Raw genomic sequence first — 19,214 nt, 5'->3', positions numbered from 1 at the left:
GGTGAGATTGATCGCGTGTATCTGGCTGGGAGTGACTGTTGGATCAGCAAGGGAATGTCAGGTGTCAGTGGGCTTTCTCTTCGTCCCTCTTCCTGGAAGCTCATGGGCATTTTCACTAAAGAACACTAGCCATCGTTTGTTGAGTACTTGGTGTGTTTAAAGCTCAGTTCTTGCTCATTTTCTCATTTCATCCTTTTTATAACTCTTTAAAGTGGGGACTTGACAGAAGAGCAACTAAGGTTTAGGGACGTTGAATGATCCACCCAAGACCACAACACTAGTGTGGGCGAGAGTCTGGTTTCAAACCACGTCTGTGTGACTCCACAGCTGCTCCTCTGAGGAGCTCCTCTCCTCCGCCTCCCTCTGCACGTGGAACACGGAGGAAAAGCCTGTGCAGACCCCTCCTGAGTGCAGCCCAGCGGAGAATGCTGTGAGCGCCACGGAGGTTCCCTCCACCAGCTCGCTCATTCCCTGCTTTGTCCGTCCAGAAACAGCCACTGTGCCTTCCCTGTTTCCCAGGACCCTCATCAGCCTTCCTTAAAGTGCTGGGAATAAACTGGGGTGGTGGTGGTGGTGGTGGTGGTGGGGTGTCCTTAAGCTTGATTATGCAGCTGTTGGTTTGGGGGATAGGGTCCCAGGATTGTTCAGAGTCCACAGTGCCCCCACTCCAAGACCTCCCACTCTTCAGGTAAAAGCCCAAACAGAGTTTGCTGGACTCTAGGAGTTTGTATTATCACCACAATCCAAAACTGTGACCACGTCAGATAGTGCTGAAACCAGATCTGTTTAAATAATGGTTAAACACGCAGGGTGTTGGTGGGAAAAAGAATGGAACTTTTTACCTCCCACCTCTGAGCTGTGATTAGCAGTTTGCCCTAAGAAAAGCACTTTGAGTCTCGCCTTTTAGATACTAACCTAGTGTTTTCGGCATCTGTGTTTACTGAGTCACTTAACATGTTTTTAGCTTTTTCAAGGAGCTGTGGGATATTGCTGTATTTCCTGTGGAATTGGTAACTGGCCTTTAAAAATGTTTGGTTAACAGGAGTCGTAGATAATCATCAGTATTCCAGGGGATTAGAGGCAACTCAAACCTGAATGCGGTCATTTCATTAGTTGGTCGCAGTGCTCCGGACACCTTCTATTCTTATACAACTCTGTTCTTCCGTTTTCTTCTTTTTTTTTCTTGCTCACAAAGTTGAGTCAGCAACAAAAATATATTCAAATTCAACTTGTCATCCAGACACAAAAAAATCTGACTTTGTCAGGGTGGGTGGAGGGGAGAAAAGCAACTTTTTTTGTCAGTCTTTTGTATTTCAGCAGCTGGATTCATTGCTACCATGGTAACGAGCCACATGATGAGGTGTATTAGATTGCTGTGTGTTGAGTACAAGGGGAAGAAGGAGCACAGCGTTTTATTGAAGTGAAAGGTTACCGTGGAGTTTCTTCTGGGGAAAATGCATAAGGTCAAATCCTGTAGCGCTCAGCATCTGTAGTGCTTCCGAGGAAGAGCTAGGGGCACGGTGGTGCAGTGAACTACACAACCAGGTAAGGCACAGTCTGTAAGACTGAACTCTTCCTTCTTCTGGGGCAAAACTGGCCGGGTGGCATTTTACTGCCGCCCCCCACATGCTGCCCCCCTCCCCACCTCCCCCACCTCCAAATCCATGTTGTTAATTTGCAAATCTAAAGCGTTGCGAATGTTTCTGGTTCCGTGGCAATGTGTGTGAGGGGATATGTGCGCGTAAAAGGGAAGGACCTGGAAAGGAAGAACTAAAATGTGACAATCAGTGTCGTCAGACCGACGTGCAGCTGAGCAGGGTTTCCTGGAACCTCTCAAGGGTCCGCTTTCCCCCGAGGACACCCTATCAGGGCACTGGCCCAAAGCTGCTGGGCTCACGTGCTCAGCTCAGCGGCGGGACAGAGCTCGCCTGCGTGTTCTCTGGTGTATTTATTGTATCTGGGCTTCCTCCTGTCCAAATGAATACTTCTGTTTCATCTACACTTTTTTTACAACATATTTTATTTCCGTTCGTGTTCTGTTCTCTCAGGCATGGTGGTCATTCATGTCTAGAGGATTTACAAATAGAAGTAAATGCAATGCGGGTTAGTATACAATGAACTGTTTTTGCATAGGGGTGGGTGAGAGCAAAAAGCAAGCAGTTCGGTGTGGTTTCTCGAAGCATCCATCCCCAGAGCAGGGACTCCACTTCCCGACTTGTTTACAGATCCACGGCAGCCTGCTTCCAGGGGGAGGCTTTGAGAGGCTCTCGCTCAAGGAGGAAATTCCTTCATGAATAACTTATTTGGCTTCTTGCTCACGGTTCCTACTGATGTTGATGTTTGTTTGTTTTTTTCCTAAGGCATGGGGATTTAGTTTTTTTCTCTAAGGGCTAACCTTTGCAACTTCTCTGCTCACAGAGCAAAGCTGAGTTGGCAGCTTTAAAGGCAACAGCTACCTCCGCAGCGGCAGAGCAATGTATTATCCCAGTCAACCCATTGTCCAGTTTCCCCGGAGAGTTTCCTGTAGGAGAGTCTTTGGAAATGCTTTCCCAGCCAAAGCCAATTATTTGCCACTGATTGGCACTGATCATGATCAAAGCCAATGCACTATCTCAAGTGTAGTCACAAACTACTCTTTCTTCAAAAAGAGAAACTTAGATTTATTAAATCCATTTGTGCTCTGTGATTTTAACTGTATTTCTTTTTTTTAATATATTTTCATTGATTTCAAAGAGGGGTAGGGAGATGGAAAGAGAGATGGAAACATCAAGGATGAGAGAGAATCGTAATCGGCTGCCTCCAGCACACCCCACACTAGGGATCGAACCCCCCACCCAAACACGTGCCCTGACCAGGAATTGAACCCTGGCCTCCTGGTTCATAGATCAATGCTCAACCACTGAGCCATGCCAGCTGGGCTTAAGTTTTATTTGCATTAAGAATTGTATATTTTAGGAAATATAACAATGATTTGATATATATAGTGAAATGATTAATATAGTCAAGCTAATTAACATATCTTCTCTTCAAATAAATTTCATGTGTTTGTGTGTGTGCTGAGAGCATCTGAAATGTACTCTCTTAGCAATTGTCCAGTATTCAGGATGAACAGTAGTCACCAAGCTGTACAGCAGATCTTTGGACTGGCTCATCCTTTGTTACTGCAACACCTCCCTGTTTCTCTCATCCCCCAGCTCCTGGTCACCACCATTCTACTCTCCACTGCTATGTATTTGACTTTTTTAGATCCCATGTATAACTGAGTTCGTTCAGTATTTTTCTCTCTATGTCCGGCTTACCTCACTTAGGAGAATGTCCTCCGTGTTCATCCACTTTGTTGCAAATGGCAGGATCTCCCCTTTTAAGGCTGAATAATACTCCATTGTACATATGTACCACAATTTCTCTGTCCATTACTGTGCTAACAGACACCTAAGGTTGTTTACAGATATTGGTTATTGTGAATAATGCTGCAGTAAACATGGGAGTGCAGATATCTCTTCCAGGTGCTGATTTAATTTCCTTTGAGTTTATACTCAGAAGAGGGGTTGCTGGATCATATGGTAGTTCTATTTTTAGTTTTGGGGGGTGTTTTTTTTAACTCCACACTATTTTCCATAATATAAAGTGGAAGAGCCACTTATAGTTGTTTTGATACTTACATAGTTAAAAGGCAAAATGACTTTTGATGCCATTGCTTCAAATTAGAAATGTTGCCAATATTGTTTCGTTGAATTATGATTTTTCTCACCCCTTGTTTAAATATGCTTTATTGTTGATTTTGGATGACCGGTAGTGTATGAATAATTCTTAACATTTTGGCTTTAATTTCTAGGGCTCCATAGCCTCTCTGATAAATAATTATCTGTAAACATTTACCTTTATTAAGGAGATAGATATTCAACACAACCCTGGTAAAGAAGAATCATATTGACTCTGTGGTCTCATCTGTAAAATTAATGATAACCTTTGAGCTCTGAGACAATATTTCTAAAATAAATGAGGACCAACCTAATAACTCAATATCAGCTAGACATTCCATTCACCTACTGAACCACAATTGGTAGCTTCTGCTGAAAAATACCCACGTGCAGGTTTTTGTATGGACATAGTTTTCGACTCCTTCGGGTAAACACTAAGGCATGCGGTTGTTGGGTCATGTGGTAAACGTATGTTCAGTTTTGTAAGAAACCATCGACAGTCTCCCCAAGTGTCTGCATTCCCACCGGCAGTGAATAAGTGTTTCTGCTACTCGGCTTCCTCACCAGCATTTGATGTTGTGGGTGTTCTAAACTGTCCTCTAGCCGTGGGATGGTATCTCTTCGTTGTTTTCACCTGCATTTCCCTAATGGGCATGGAAGGCAGTCAACTTTTCCTACGTTATTTTCCATCTGCGTATCTCCTTCGGTTCGGTGTCTGTTTAGGCAGGGCATTGCCCATATTTTAATCAGGGTGTTTGCTCCATTATTGTTGAGGCTTAAGAGTCCTTTGTATGTCTTGAACAACAGTTTCTAACAGGAGGGCTCAGCAACAGGGAAACGAGCAACCTGATGAAAGTGCGGGTCTTCTGAAAACAGTTCTCCCCATTGGGGGCTTGTCTTCTCCTTCTTGATCTTGTCTTTCACGGAGCAGACGTTTTAAACTTTAATGACGTCCATCTCCTCCTTTCTTTCATAGATCGTGTCTTTGGTATTGTCTTTACTAATTACTTTTAGATACATACACAGTAAACAAACAAATACTATTTTAATCTTCAGCAAATATTTTTAAAAGAGAGAAATAGGAAGAGGAGAGAGAGTTAATGCCCAGTGTTAGGGAGGGTGTAAGAAACATGAACCGTCACACACTGTGGTGAGAATTAAACTGATACGTCGAGGGGAAGTGGTACTGCCTGGCAGAGCACAGCACATGCTTTAAATCTTGCAGAGCCTTGGACCCAACAACACTCCAAGGAAAATAGCCTAACCAAATAAAGCCAAACAGGTTTGCCAGTTTTCATTACTGTGATGGTTACGAAGTCTGAGACATGGAACACATGCACCAGCTCGTATTGCTGAGCTGATGGGAGAAAGCCATGAGGAGTCAGAGGCGTGGCTGCGTGGCTGCCCAGCTGCTCCACTTCTGTGTCTTTAGATAGAACATGGACAGGCAGCACGGTATGAAGAAAGGGGTCTAGGCTTAAGGGCCAGTGTGCTTGGCCCTCCTGCAGACTGGCTGAGTTAATGTAAATATACAAATGTCAGGCATTATTAAAATCCTGATGAGTCCCTTTCCCACCTGTATGCATTTCTCTTCACAACTGATGTTGCAAATAAAATGTCCCTGTATGTATAATTATTATCTCTGTTGGTCCTTACAAAAACCTCAGGAGCCATGTGCTTTTATTATGTATCATCTTTATTACACAGAGGAAGACATCAAGACCAGAGAGGTAATATCTCCAAGGCCAAATTATATGGATATATATATATATATATCCATCCCTAATATGCAAATAGACTGAATGGTGGAACAACCAAACAACTGAACAACCGGTCACTATGATGTGCGCTGACCACCAGGGTGTGCATGAGGAACATGGTGAGTGTTGACCATGGCAGGATGGTAGAGCAGGTGAGCAGAAGTGCCAGACAATGAAGGGTTGCCAGTTGCTGTCATCAGGGCAAGCTTCTGGTGGTTAGGAAAAATTCTTTGCTCCCACACTCCACGGTCCCACCTGGCACTCGCACCTGCTGCTGGTGCTGGAGCCATCGCTCGCACCCACTGCCAACTTCTGGTGCCAGTCCCGATCACTTGGCGCCATCAGCAAGTACGAGCAGCAGTTGCTGGCCCCGATCACCTCTGAGGGCTTCTCCACCTCCCCCTGCTCCTGAGGGTTAATTGGGGCAGCAGCCACTACTCACATCTACTGATGTGCCAACCCTGCTCACACCCACTGCTGGTGCCAGCCCCAAGCACTCCACACTGTCAATGAGTGCAAGCGGGGTGATGCAGTCAGTGCGTGGGAGTGGCAGCAGTGGGAGCGGGGCTGCCACCAGACAGGGGAACAGGGGCCGAGGCGGGAGGGGCCAGGCTGGGGTGCAGAGGATGGGCTGAGACCTGCCCCTGTGCCCACCACAGCCTCACAGCCCCCAGTTCCTTTCAAGGTGCTTAAATTCATGCACTGGACACTAGTAGTTAATAAGAGAGAGAGCCATAGTTAGTGGGGCTCAACCACTAAGCTAGCCTACTCTCACTCCATGGAAAGTCTATTATACGTCAAGAGATGATGTTTATAAAGTACCTGACATTTAGTAAGATGTTAGCAATTATTACTGTGTAATGAGATTTAGAAGGTGTTCTGGTATTTATGTCCTTTTGCATAGCACTGCTCAGAAACAGTAAGATTTTTAGGGCAGCTTTGGGGTTTTCTTATGTAAGTTTTTAGTACAGCTTTTTTTTAGGAGCATGCCCATTGTAATTCCTTTTTTACCCAATACTATCAATCAGTTTGGCACCTTTGAAGTTTTCATCTCTATGAATGTGCTTCATAGAAATGTTCCATATACACATCTACGTAGCTCTGACCTTTTGCCAAAGAATGACACTGCTAATGATCCTATTATGAGAGCAAGCATATTCCCTTTCCCGGCTGGGTATTTGAATAGTATATCAATTCGTTCATTGTGGTTTGCTAGGAATTAAATGCTCTGACATTTGCACAACCTAAGAGAGCTAGTGACAGGTTGGCAGCCAGGAAGGGGAATCAGGCCAGATTTAAAGGGAGGGATTTGTAGCAGAATTCTCAAGGTTTCATGGAAGGTTCAGACAGAACCCGGCCAAGCCTTAGAGCAAAGTCAGGTACACATGTGGGTTCTGCTCTTTTCCCTATGACATGGATTAGTTGGGAGGTAGGTGGATTGTACCTTCTGTACAGAAAGAATGTTATGGCAAATTAGGTGACTTGCAATCCAACTGAATTAAGAATGTCAACAGATGCAGGATAATAAAATAAAATAAAAATTTAAACATTCTGGATACAAGCAGTGCAAGAACAATAGCTCTGATACGCTGGAATTCCTGGAGAGAATGGTACTACAGTGGGGTGTGTTTGAGAGATGAGCAACAGACCAAGTAGAGGAGATTTGGGGACACCCTGGATCAGGGCAGCAGGAATGTGCAGACTCTAGAGGGATCTAAGAGAGGGGGGCAAAGTGAGCCTCAAGCCTGCGCGACCAGCAGCTGCCCCATCGTCTGCATCTATCACTCTGATAGCTCCCTTTGTCTTCCTTGGTGATTTCGGATTGCTTCAGCTAATGATGTCATTGGGTACATGTGCCAGGTGACTGCCCCTGTCAGAGGACAAAGAAAAAGACCAGCAGACCTCCCACCACTCTGTTCCTGGGAGGGAATGCTGTGGGAAAATCTCTCTCCAGACATTTTTACTCTGCTATGTCACCCCCATCTGAGATGACTACCTCTCCATGAGCTTAGGAGATAGTGTCTTTCAACTATTCAGCAATATGTTGATAAAGTTAGTCACTCACAAGGTCTCCAAAGTCATCTCTGCAAATGTTATGTGTGCTTATCTGGAGAGGCTTTTATTAACCATGAGAGGCCTGGTGCACAAAATTCATGCACTGGGAAGGGGTCCCCCTAGCCCAGCCTGCACCCTCTCATGAAGTCCAGGAGCTCTCAGGGGATGCCCCACTGATGGCATAGGCCCGCTCCCCGATGTTAGTCGGATATCCTTAGCACTGCAGTGGAGGTGAGAGCCTCTCCCACCTCCACCTCTGCAGCTGTGAGGCTGGCTTCTGGCTGAGCGATGCTCTCCCTGTGGGAGCACACTGACCACCAAGGGGCAGCTCCTGCATTGAGCATCTGCCTCCTGCATTGAGATCAGTGTGTGTCATAGCAACTAGTCCTTTCGCCATTCAGGCAATTTGCATATTAGCCTTTTATTATAAAGGATAATAAACTAACATTTGTATTGTGACTTAACTTTTGCAAAGTATTTGGATTGCATTATATTAAAATCATTCAAGGAAGATGATATTATCACTCCCTTGGTAACGAAGAGGAAAATCAAGCTCAATCAATTTCTTAGAGGCACTGAGTCAGCAAGCAAAGCATAGAGTTTCATTTACTGATTCACTCGCACCTGCTGCTTTGCTCAAAGCCCCTCTCATCTTCAAAAGTAAAACTCCTCAGTGACCGCCATTTGGCTTTGGAAAACTGCTATTACAAATAAAGAGCACTCGCATTCCGAATAAATCCTCATTTTTTGTGAAGAGCAAGGTGGTTTCTGTACACAGTAGGTATTTAATACGTGTTAACTGCCTGATTATTGTCTCTTGGTACCTCGCAAAGGTAATCATTCTGATTCTCACACATGTGATGAAAAGATTATTTTGGAGTAGAAGAGAATAGTTAGCAATTACAATTCCTAATGTGGGAAACTAATGTGAAAAAAATATGAAGTAGGTTGTGCTTTTTTTTTATTTTATTTATTTAAGAAATTAACCTAACCTCTGACATCTAAATGAGCAGATTTAAAATAACTCAAGTGGCTAACATAAAAAGACAAAAAAGCAGGCACTTTATGCCCATGTAAAACCAATAAAAGGAAACTATTATGAGCCCCCAAGATACCTCCTCCCATATTCACACAACCCCCAAACAGTATGTGTCAGTTTATCTTGCCAATGCAATGCCCTGTTCCATTCAGAGGTGTGTGTCTGGCCTTCATATTTACAAACTGTCCTCTTTACAACCCTCCTTTGCCCCACTGTTCTTCAGGTTAGCCCTCTTTCTTGTCCACCTGAGATACCAAGCTCTGTGAGAACTATGAGAAACAAAGCCAGAGCATGAGATCCTCAGCCGCAGATTTTTCCAGTTTAGCTAACCTGACTTTCTTTGGCCTTCTTTTTGCGAATTCTTTTTTTTTAATGTAAAAAAAAAAAAAAAAAAAAAAAAAAAAAAAAAAAAAAAAGCCCTTTTGAATTGCAACATTTATTATCTTTGGTATTTAACATTGTATTTAAAATAAATAAAATAAAATTACATTAAAATAATCCTTTGGATTTAAATATTCTCTTCTGACAGTAATGCTAAGACCTGAGACTCTTGCTTAGGATTAAAGTTAGGCAAGAAAATAATATTAATTAAAAAAAAAACTTTTCTTACCAGCTATTAAGTAAATGATAAAGCTGTAATTAAAATTAAGTTGAATTATAATTAAATTGAATTATAATTAAAGAGGGTGTTGATAGAGACACAACCATGGAGTATGTACAGATGCTAGCATATATGCTAATACATCCTAGAGAAGCAGTACATATCACTAGGGGAGATTATTATTGTTATGCAGTAAAGCAAACCATATTGGGAAGGAAAAGGTCCTCATACTACAAAGTAATTCCAACTAGGTTAGACTTATAATAGTACTTAATACTTTAATACTTTGATACTTATAATGAATAAAGACATAAGAATTAGAAGGAAATATTGGGGAATGTTGAAAACAGCTTTGGGGCATATAATTAACAGTGAACTACACTTTGTTTAAAGTATACCAATTAACAAGTGTTGGCACAATGTGCATACCCTTTAAACCATCTCTAGAAGCAAAATGGCAAAATTTCCATCATCCCCAATGTTCCTCAGGCCCCTTAGTAATGAGCCTCCCCCCGCCCCAGCCCTTCCCCTTTCCCAAGCAGCCTCAGCTCTGCTTCTGGACACTACAGATTACTCTGCATTGCCTGGAGTTCTTTATAAATGGAATCATTTATATACTCTTTTTGTCTACTTTTTTCACTTTCGATATTTTCAGGTTCATTCATGTTGCATGTATCAGTATGTTTATTTTGTTGCATTATTTATAATTTATTCACTTGTGGATGGACACTGGGGTTGTCTCCACATTTTTAGGATCACACATAAAGCCACTGTGAACGTGCATGTGAAAAGGGGGACTCTCCTTAGGTAAATAAAAAGAGCCCCCATGCACTTGGCTTCAGACTTTAGATCTGGAGGCTCAGAGGCCCACCCCATGGCTTGCTTCTGCTCAGCTTTGCACCCAGTGAGTCCTGCTCAACTGCATAACCATGTCTGTGGCTCTCTGGCTCAGGGGTGGGGGCTGGCAGGTAGGATAGCCACCCACTGCCCAGATCACACACCGATCCCCTCCGCATCCCCAGCAGGGACATTTTCTTGGTAACTCAGACAAGGTCCCAGCCAGTAAGAGGCAAAGGCCGGAGGCCGTGTGCACAGCTCCGAGTGCTCACTGTGGCCAGGGGGACAGGATGCTCCCACCCCAGGCCTGATTCTGATGTCTGCCTCTGTCTCTGAAGACAGCCAGCCCACAGGTGTGGCTAAGGGAGAAGAGGAAGACAGGGATGATGGAAGGACAGCATGACAGATCCAGAAACAGAAACTACTAGGTACAATGTCAGACAGCTGACAGACGTACCTCATCTGTCCTCACGGAATCACACAAAGTAATTTCCTACGAAGTGACATTTCCAAGAAGGAGGCTGAGGGAGGACAACATACTTGCAGGAGCGCACAGAGAGCACTTGGCAGTGAGGGGTCTGCCCTGAGGGACCTCGAGCACCAGCGCACGCCTCCCTCCTCGAGCAATGGCTCCCATTGCTGCCTCCTCTGCCATCCGGGTGGAGAAAGGTGCGTTTCCACGCCTGCAAAAGAGCGAGGGGCAAAGTGACCTTTGACCTCCTGCCAAGCTAGCACCAGGTGGCCCGTGGCTCTGTCTCCCCTGAGAACGCTGCATGGGAAACGCTGGCCAGGAGGGCAGGATGGCAGAACGTGTGCCCGAGGTGAGACGCTGGGTATTTCCATACGTAAAATCTGGTGGAGCATTCAGATACATTGAAATATCTTGCACTGAAATTCTTGAGCTTTTTTGAGGAAGTGAAAGCGTATTTCATATCAGTATTCAAACAGCCCAGGTGCCCATCAGCAGATGAGTGGATACAAAAGCTGTGGTACCTTTACACCATGGAGTACTGTGCAGCCATAAAAAAAGAAGGATCCCTTACCCTTTGAGACAGCATGGAGGGTCCTGGAGAGTAGGATGCTGAGTGACACAAGCCAAGCAGAGAAAGACAAGCATCACATGATCTCACTCATAGGTGGAATCTAATGAGCAGAATAAACTGGCGAACAAAATGGACCCAGAGACACAGAAGCATGGAACAGACTGATGAATCTCAGAAGGAAGGCAATGGAGGCTTGGGGGTAGGAAGAGATCAACCAAAGAATTTATATGCATATATGCACAATCCATGTACACAGACCATAGGGTGGTGAGGGCCTGGGAAAGGGGAGGGAGATGAAGGATGGAGGGGGTCAATGGGGAAAAAGGGGGGACATCTATAATCCTTTCACCAGTAAAAATAATTTTTAGAAACAAAAACGTCCAAAAATGTATATTTTCTACAGCATATTAGGTAATCTCAAAGATATAAAAGTAAGCATAATCCAAATGAGGACACAAAGAAAAGACAGGAGACGGGAACTTCAAGGTGGAGATATATAAACGGCACCGAATGATGGTCTTTATGGATGTGGTAGTTTCCCCACCAAAGCAGACAATCTGAAAAGCATCTGCTTTATCTGCACCTGCTGAGGGCTTACTCTACCCGCTGATAGGCTAGATGAGTTTAGGCAGAGCTTTCAGACCTCCTTCAACCTCCCTGTTTCCTGTCCTCGGTTCTGTATGAAAGAAAAACAAGAAAGTTTGAGGAGAGAGAGAGAGAGAGAGAGAGAAAGAGAGAGAGAGGAGAGAGAGAGAGAGAGAGAGAGAAAGAAAGAGAGAGAGAGAGGAAAGAAAGGAAGGAAGGAAGGAAGGAAGGAAGGAAGGAAGGAAGGAAGGAAGGAAGGAAGGAAGGAAGGAAGGAAGGAAGGAAGGGAGAAAGAGAGAGAGAAAGAGAGAAAGAGAAGGAAGGAAGGAAGGAAGGAAGGAAGGAAGGAAGGAAGGAAGGAAGGAAGGAAGGAAGGAAGGAAGGAAGGGAAGGAAGGAAAGGAAGGAAAGGAAGGAAAAAAGAAAACACTCATCCCTCCACATCCAAGAAACAATTCCAAAAATAAATGCTGGCATCTGCCTGACCCAGGACACGATGTCCCCAGTGTTCTCTCCAGAGCCCACAGACATGTGCGCTGCTCTTGAAGTCTGTCCACACGCCTCACGGCACAGGCAGGCCTCCCCCTGGCTGCGCATGGGAGGTCATGCCTGGGAAGGAGCTGCTGATGAGTCATTCGTAGTAAAACAAACAAACAAACAAAAAACACCCCTTGAGATTTAGTTAGCACAACTTACATAGTTCTTCCTTCAGGAGATATAAATTCCATACATGGAGAAATAAGTGAAAGCGCTTTGACCTTGGAGCAGAAAAGCCACACGATTATGGGGACTCTGAATGAGAGCGGCCACCAGTGTCCTGCATGGCGTGAGGCCAGTTTCTCCCAGAGCCATAGAGGGGGAGAGTATTGCCCATGGTCCCTAGTGCCCTTCCTGACGGAACTGAGAAAACTTGGCAAACGAGGAAGCATACAGACCCAGGAGCCAGAGCTACGTCCGCATGGAATGCTCGGGCCCTAGCCAAGTCGGGGGCCTCTCTGAGTCCACATGTTCTCGTTTGGTTAATCCACTGGTCAGCTGGGACTTCCCGACCCCTGGGGAATTAGATAAAGTTCCTGTAAACCCACGTCAGATTTGGCCCCTTGAGTTTGGCTCTTCCACAAAATACCATGGCCTGGGCGAGTCTATTTTGAAGAAGTAGCATTGGAAGAAGTTTAAGTTTAAAAAATTTGGCTCCCAAAATAAATTCCAATTGTTGTACTGTTGATATTTGGCTCTGCTGATAAATGAGTTTGCGGACAACTGCCTTAACCTATTATTCCTTTGTCTCTGTTATGCAAACTGTGTTCCCATTTCCCCCTATGAGATCACAAGTGAAACTCTGCCTTTCTCCAGTGTCCAACGAAGAATCCACCCCCACTGGCATGGCTAGGAACTTCACTGAAAGTCTGGGGTTGGCAAGGACTGGGAGAGGGAAGGGCACACGGTTTTCTTCATCTCTCCAGAAATCTCTATCGTACTTCTCTTTTTTTCTCCCCCAACCCCCCACCCCCCACCCCCGCCCCCACTCTTGACACTTGCTTCCAGATCCTTTCATGGAAAGGACAAATATTTTCCCTCTTGCTCTGCAGAGAAATTTAGCTCTTCTGTTCTTGTTCCAAACCTTCACGTTCAAATATATCCATCCAATGGTCTCCTCGGAAGACAGTCAACCTCATACATAGAAAAAAAAGTTTTCCATTAAATTTCAAAAAAAAAAAAAAGTACTAATAATACAAACCTTGCTCCTTTCTAAGATTTGTTTGAGTTTTAGCAGTAAGGGATGTAAAATACTTTGCACACAGTAAACGCATAACAAACTATGATGAAGATGACTCTGTACTAGATAGCCAGTGTTTGCAGTAACTGGACTTCTGTGAGTATCACTTCTCATAATTTCATCCATTATTTCTGCAATCACCTTTTAATGTCTGTTTTCCCATTTGGCCATCAGTTCTCTGGAGCAGAAACTCTTTCTTGTGTATCACTGTGCCACCCATGCCTCGGATGGTGCCTGGCTCACATATTTTGCTCTTTATGTCATTGATGAATAGATGATTGAATGAACAGAGATAGGTGTGGAGTGTTTTTCTCTTTCCTTAGAATTAGTAACTTACAGGAAGGAGTGACAGGGCAGATGAGGGAGAGTGAACGCACATAGATGTTGTCGGGATGTGGTGAGCTGCCTAGGGGTTTGGAAAGATTAGCAGACCTGTTGACTCTTTGTCCCTGTGGATTTTCTGCTCTCCCCACCAGATGAGTCTCCTACCTATTCTTCTTGGGTTTATCATTCTCCCCAAAGCTGAAAAAGGACAAAATATTTGTTTGCCTACTTCCACATGATTAGTAAGCAACCCATGATTAGTAAGTTAACAGACCAGTCCAGAAAAATTTCTTTTACCCATAATTTCTTTGAAATGTTTGGGTCATTCCCCCGCATCCCTCCCCCCACCCTTAATATTTTTCCATTACAGATAATTTGACTTTTAGCGGCCTGTCACCTAATAATCTCACTTTAATGTTATAGCAGTTTCTGAACAGGAAAACATGCTGTAATGAAGCTTATGGAGTAACCTTTGGACTAGAACGCATTCCTGTCCTGTGGAGTTGCCTGGGGGTGCAGTGACAACACATTTCCAAGCACAGACGCCGGGTTTACCTCTGTGGCCTGAGACAAGGAAATAGATTTCAGACAGCAGCGAGGGAAGGCCCCTGGGAAGGCTGGGTTCGGCCCTCCTGCCCCTGCCCAACAACCCCGTGGCTCCAGTTGAGAAATTAATTTGAAGAAAAGATTATGTGGCAAAATAAAAATCAGAAAAAATATAAAGTTTAATTTTAGATAAATAATAATTTTTTAGTGGAAGTATGTTCTATGCAATATTTGAGACCTAATTCAAGTAAAAATTATATATATTTTTTTTATTGGTTACCTCTGGTAATCTTACATGCTAGGCACTTTGAGAACGTGGGATGTAAGTGAGGTGGGTGAGCATCATATACAAAGAAGAGAATAGGGCATTATAAATTAAGTTGAATATTTTTCAGTTGACTTTGTCATTATCATTATTATCAATTAGTACAGCTCTTAAAAATACATTGCGTCACTTCATTGCTTTGCTTTGTATTCCAACACACTGTCATTCTACTTGCCAACCATATGAGGCATCTCTGTCTGGGCCTAACTTTTAAGAAGTACTGTTCACATAAAGGCACTAAAATGTGCATAAGAAACTAGCCTCCTTCTCATCTCCACCTCTGCCACCTTTCATTACATCATTCAGGATTTTACCCACCCCCAAAGATTACTTCTGATGACCTTACCAATTCTGGAACTTATTTTTCAATTAAAACTTGAAATCAATTGGGAAATAGTGTTCAATATTCAGTGTTAATTTTACTTGCAGCAAATGAACCTAACAAACAGCTATGCCAGGGAGTTGGAAGGTCTGGTTCTATGTCCTCACATGGAGAATGCTCATAAACTCTTACAATGTAGTACTGTAGCTGTACCTTCATGTTGACTGTTAGCACTGATAAAAGTTATAATCATAAGAGAGCAAAACCACATTAAATTCTAAAATGTCACTTTCCCTAATTAGTATTTGCATACTGCACATATGTGTGCATGCACTACTTATCACTTATCTCCATGGATTATATATTTCAGTTCTGAACTGTAGGAGACTGACATTTTTTGAATAAATTATATATGAGTCATAATAAATATGAATACATTCACCCAGGCAAAACATTTAAAAATGTGCATCCTATCCCATTGGTTTTATAGGATGCGGTTGTCACCAAATGGAGAATTAAATTGCTCTCCAGAGCCATTTGTTGTGGATCTTAAGAGTGACAGATAAGGAGAAAATAATGAAAGATTGTACACACAGAACTAAATTCCAGATTCTAAGTCCACTAGGCTGGACAGAGACAGGATGGAGTCAGTTTTGTAAAGGGGCCAGTATTCTCTCATTTTGAGCTTCATTTAAATATTTTGAACTTCTAGGTATTGAAAGATATTTGCCCACATGTCCTTGGTCCACTCAGAATTCTGCATTTACAATAACAGTGACATTATGAGCTTTTGACAAATGTTCATAGCACATTTTAGCCAAAAACGTAATGGATCAACCAAGCTGAGTATAGGTTCTGTTTGAAAATAGTGATGGAAAATTGTGAAATTTGAAAAATTAAAAATAGCCTGACTCTAGAAATGATGAGATCTAGGGGATGGTTCTCTACTTGTTCCTTGTATAATTTGATCTTCCAACTCTGTCATACATCCTCCGTTTTCTCAAAAGGCATATGGTGCCACCAGCCAACACATCTCATCTTCTGTGGCTCAGGAAGAAATTTGCTCCATTCAAAACTAGAGAGAAGTAAAAATTAATTTTTATTCATTTAAAATAGCTGTATTATGAAAATATTAAGTATCCAAAGGATATCTACCTACTTTGAAAATATTCAGAGTTATCCAAAATTGGCCATTTGAGGCTTACTTGAAAGGACTGTACATTTTTATGAATAAAAAGACTATTTCAATCATCAAAGAAAGCACTAGGTAACTTTTATTAGGGAGTTTGAGTTAAATTGTACATATACATATACATATATATGTGTGTGTATTGTTATCTAAGTTCACATTCACAAACTGCATACAGTTTAAAATTTAAAACAACATATAATTGTGCAAATTATTTTGTGAAATAATCATGAAACTTCACCTAAAGTCAAATTTTAATTACTTCCAAGATGGTATATTCTTGTTGACTATATCTCCCCAATTCTTAGATATATATATATATATATATATATATATATATATACATATACATATACATATACATATACATATACATATATGTATGTATACATATATACAACGACTTAGAAATCTATCACTTTTACTATAATATATATACATATACATATATATATATATATGTATATATATATATATATTATAGTAAAAGTGATAGATTTCTAAGTCGTTTATTTTAGCAACATTGGAGCCATCTCCATCATGGTCTGACAGGATATACAGCCGAAGGCCGGCTGCTTAGAGGAAGCCCTCCAGTTTGGGGGTCTAGCTCTCTGTCTGTGAGGTCTACTGCCGGCCCTTCCAGGCCAAATCTTCCAAAACATTTTAGTCTCTCCCAGCTCTAATTTATCCCGTGTACTTTCTGTCAGAATAACATTCTGTAATTACTATTGGCATTATCTAACTCCTGTGTACAGAAATCTGCCAATGAAAATTGTTGAGACGGTGCATGCATCCAGTGAAACTGACAGTCTTACGATGGATAAGACAGCCCCCCCAAAAAAAAATTTAATGAAGTATTTTATGACTATAATTGTGATAACGGTTATAAAAGTAAATTATGAGGGTGTGATGAAAGCAGATAACTAGAATGGATTAGAAAAATTAGGGAAGGCTGCCCTGGGGGAGTGGCGCTAAGGGGAGCTGGCCAGGTTCGGAGCTGAGAGGATTGAGATATTATATTCATGGGGAACAGGAAAGAGAATGTTCCAGGCGAAGCCATGGGCAGACATGTGTCACTGGAGTGCAGTGAGTGAACAGAGAGCTGATGAGCCTGTGAGCCAGATTGCTCAGGACCTGCAAAGCTACAGTAAGGATTTTGTACTTTGAATTAGACACTGGGAAGTCCCTCCTGCATTACTTCCATTCTATAAAACGCAACATAGATGATGACAGGGGCCATTGAACACAGCAAGAATGGCTACTAAACTAGCTCGGGTTGTTAGCGTAGGTAGCTAGATATCAATAAGGAAGAAAGCAAAAGGAATTGGATATTGTTTCACCGGGAAGCTACTGCTTCGCACACCTCAGGGATCACAGCATTGCCTGCCAAGGATTAATACCCCTCCCTTCCCTACTCTGTGTGGGGTAGGGGTGGTGAGGAGCAGGGGGAGGTAAGAGCATGCCAATAGATGTCAAAATGGTGCAGGGGGAGGTGCAGGTTGAAAGGTGGACCCAGGAAAGCTTGGGAAGTTGATTGGTTATTTTGAAAAAGCTCCTGTGATAATATAATTCCAGGGAACGCACACAGCCATGTGGGTGTAGCAGCCACCGGGGACGTCAGCAGACCCATGGGCTCCACAGGACTAAGCTTTCATAGGAAACAGAAACTCTGGACACGGGCCTTCGGTTTGTCCTTGATGAAAACAAGATTGATTTTTTCCATTGATGGAAATGGGAAATTGAAAACCCAGGGGCAGTCTTGTATTTCTACCCAAATACATCCTGCCACACCACACTCTCCCACTCGTGGGTCCATGGAACGCCTTTCTCACGGTCCCGTGAAAGAGCCTCATTACCACAGGCAGCATTGCAATTACAAGCTGCAGCAATAGAAGCACACCATCCAGCCCAAGGAAGGCACACACAGTGCAGGCTCCGCCGGTGAGGAGGATCAAAACTTAAACAACGTTGTGTTTTGGTTTCTTTCAAAACAAGGTATTCATACTGGTGGTTTGCCGTTCAAAACACACAGTTTACTAAAAACACAGGAGGCCAAGTCAACCAGGCTAAGCCTGAACTCGCTTTAGAGTTGAGTGTTCACCTCTTGCTCCTGGTCTCTCTTACTTGGCCTCTTTACCCCATCCTCCTACCTGCGGTCCTGACATGAGGAACCCCTTCCCTGTCGGGGAGGAGTCCTCTGTCTTTGAGAGGAGAGCATTTGGCCGTAAGAAATGCTGATCTGATAGGTATGCTCTCCCCTCCCCTCCCAGTATATCTAGAGCCCAGTGAGAGTTATCAGTCCTGGGAGGGCCTGGTTGTGAGCGCCCAGAGCCATGGACCAGGACATTCATGGAGGTTTTGAGTGGAAAGCTAAAGAAAGTTTCCATCATTAGCTTGCACTTCAAAACTAAAATGCACCTGATTCCGATGGTGTATGATTAGGATAAAAGCAAGCCCTATCTATTCTATATAATAAAACCCTAATATGACTGGTCGCTATGACATGCACTCACCACCAGGGGGCAGACGCTCAATGCAGGAGCTGCCCTCAGCCCTCTGACCCCAACCAGTGGCAGTGGGGGGGTGGGGTAGACCCAGCGAGCAGGTGGCACCAAGCCAGCCAAGGCAGGTGTCATCAGGGGCCCACCTGATAGCCCTGCCAGTCACCCCGCAGATCAGCCCTGATCGCTGGCCAGGCCTGCAAACTCTACCCATGCACAAATTTCATGCACCAGTCCTCTAGTATATATATATATATATAAAAGGCTAAGGGACCTACCCTATAGCTGTCCGACTGACCAACTGGCCAGTACATATGATGCACACTGGCAATTTAAAAATAAACGTTGACTCCTATATGCATGATACATATAAAGCTCTCGCTGGCACCAACCTCATGCTTGTGTTTCGATCTGACATTGACGATGGTGAACTTGGTTGACACTTCTACTATAGAGAAAGGGCAAATAGCAATATTAAAATATTTCTTCTAATTAATTTCCTTTCAGTGTGCACAGATCCGTGCACCAGGACCTCTGGTGCACTCTGAGCCTGCTGCTACCACCCTGCGCTATGTTCTCATGAGGACCAAGGACACTGCTTCCATAATAA

General features: G+C 43.3%; 1 protein-coding gene across 26 annotated transcripts in view; it reads left to right on the top strand.

Moving 5' to 3' along the window:
• The window catches only part of DTNA (dystrobrevin alpha), a 283,947-nt gene that overhangs the window by 144,402 nt on the left and 120,331 nt on the right, over window positions 1–19,214 (top strand). Inside the window, exon 1 of one of the 26 annotated variants that reach the window (XM_045574935.1) lies at window positions 1,379–1,545. The exons of 20 other annotated variants lie outside the window; for them this stretch is intronic. The gene's annotated coding sequence lies outside the window, so the exon portion shown is untranslated. Of the gene's footprint in view, window positions 1–1,378; window positions 1,546–19,214 lie in introns of those variants that run through there. 5 more of the 26 variants (XM_045574936.1, XM_045574938.1, XM_045574942.1 and 2 more) reach the window with 5 other exon arrangements.

The sequence above is a fragment of the Pipistrellus kuhlii genome, unplaced genomic scaffold (genome assembly GCF_014108245.1).
Source record: "Pipistrellus kuhlii isolate mPipKuh1 unplaced genomic scaffold, mPipKuh1.p scaffold_m20_p_6, whole genome shotgun sequence".
In the NCBI taxonomy this organism is placed as follows: domain Eukaryota; kingdom Metazoa; phylum Chordata; class Mammalia; order Chiroptera; family Vespertilionidae; genus Pipistrellus; species Pipistrellus kuhlii.
The sequence above is the reverse complement of the archived record's forward strand: the minus strand, read 5'-3'. Positions and strand labels throughout refer to the sequence as shown.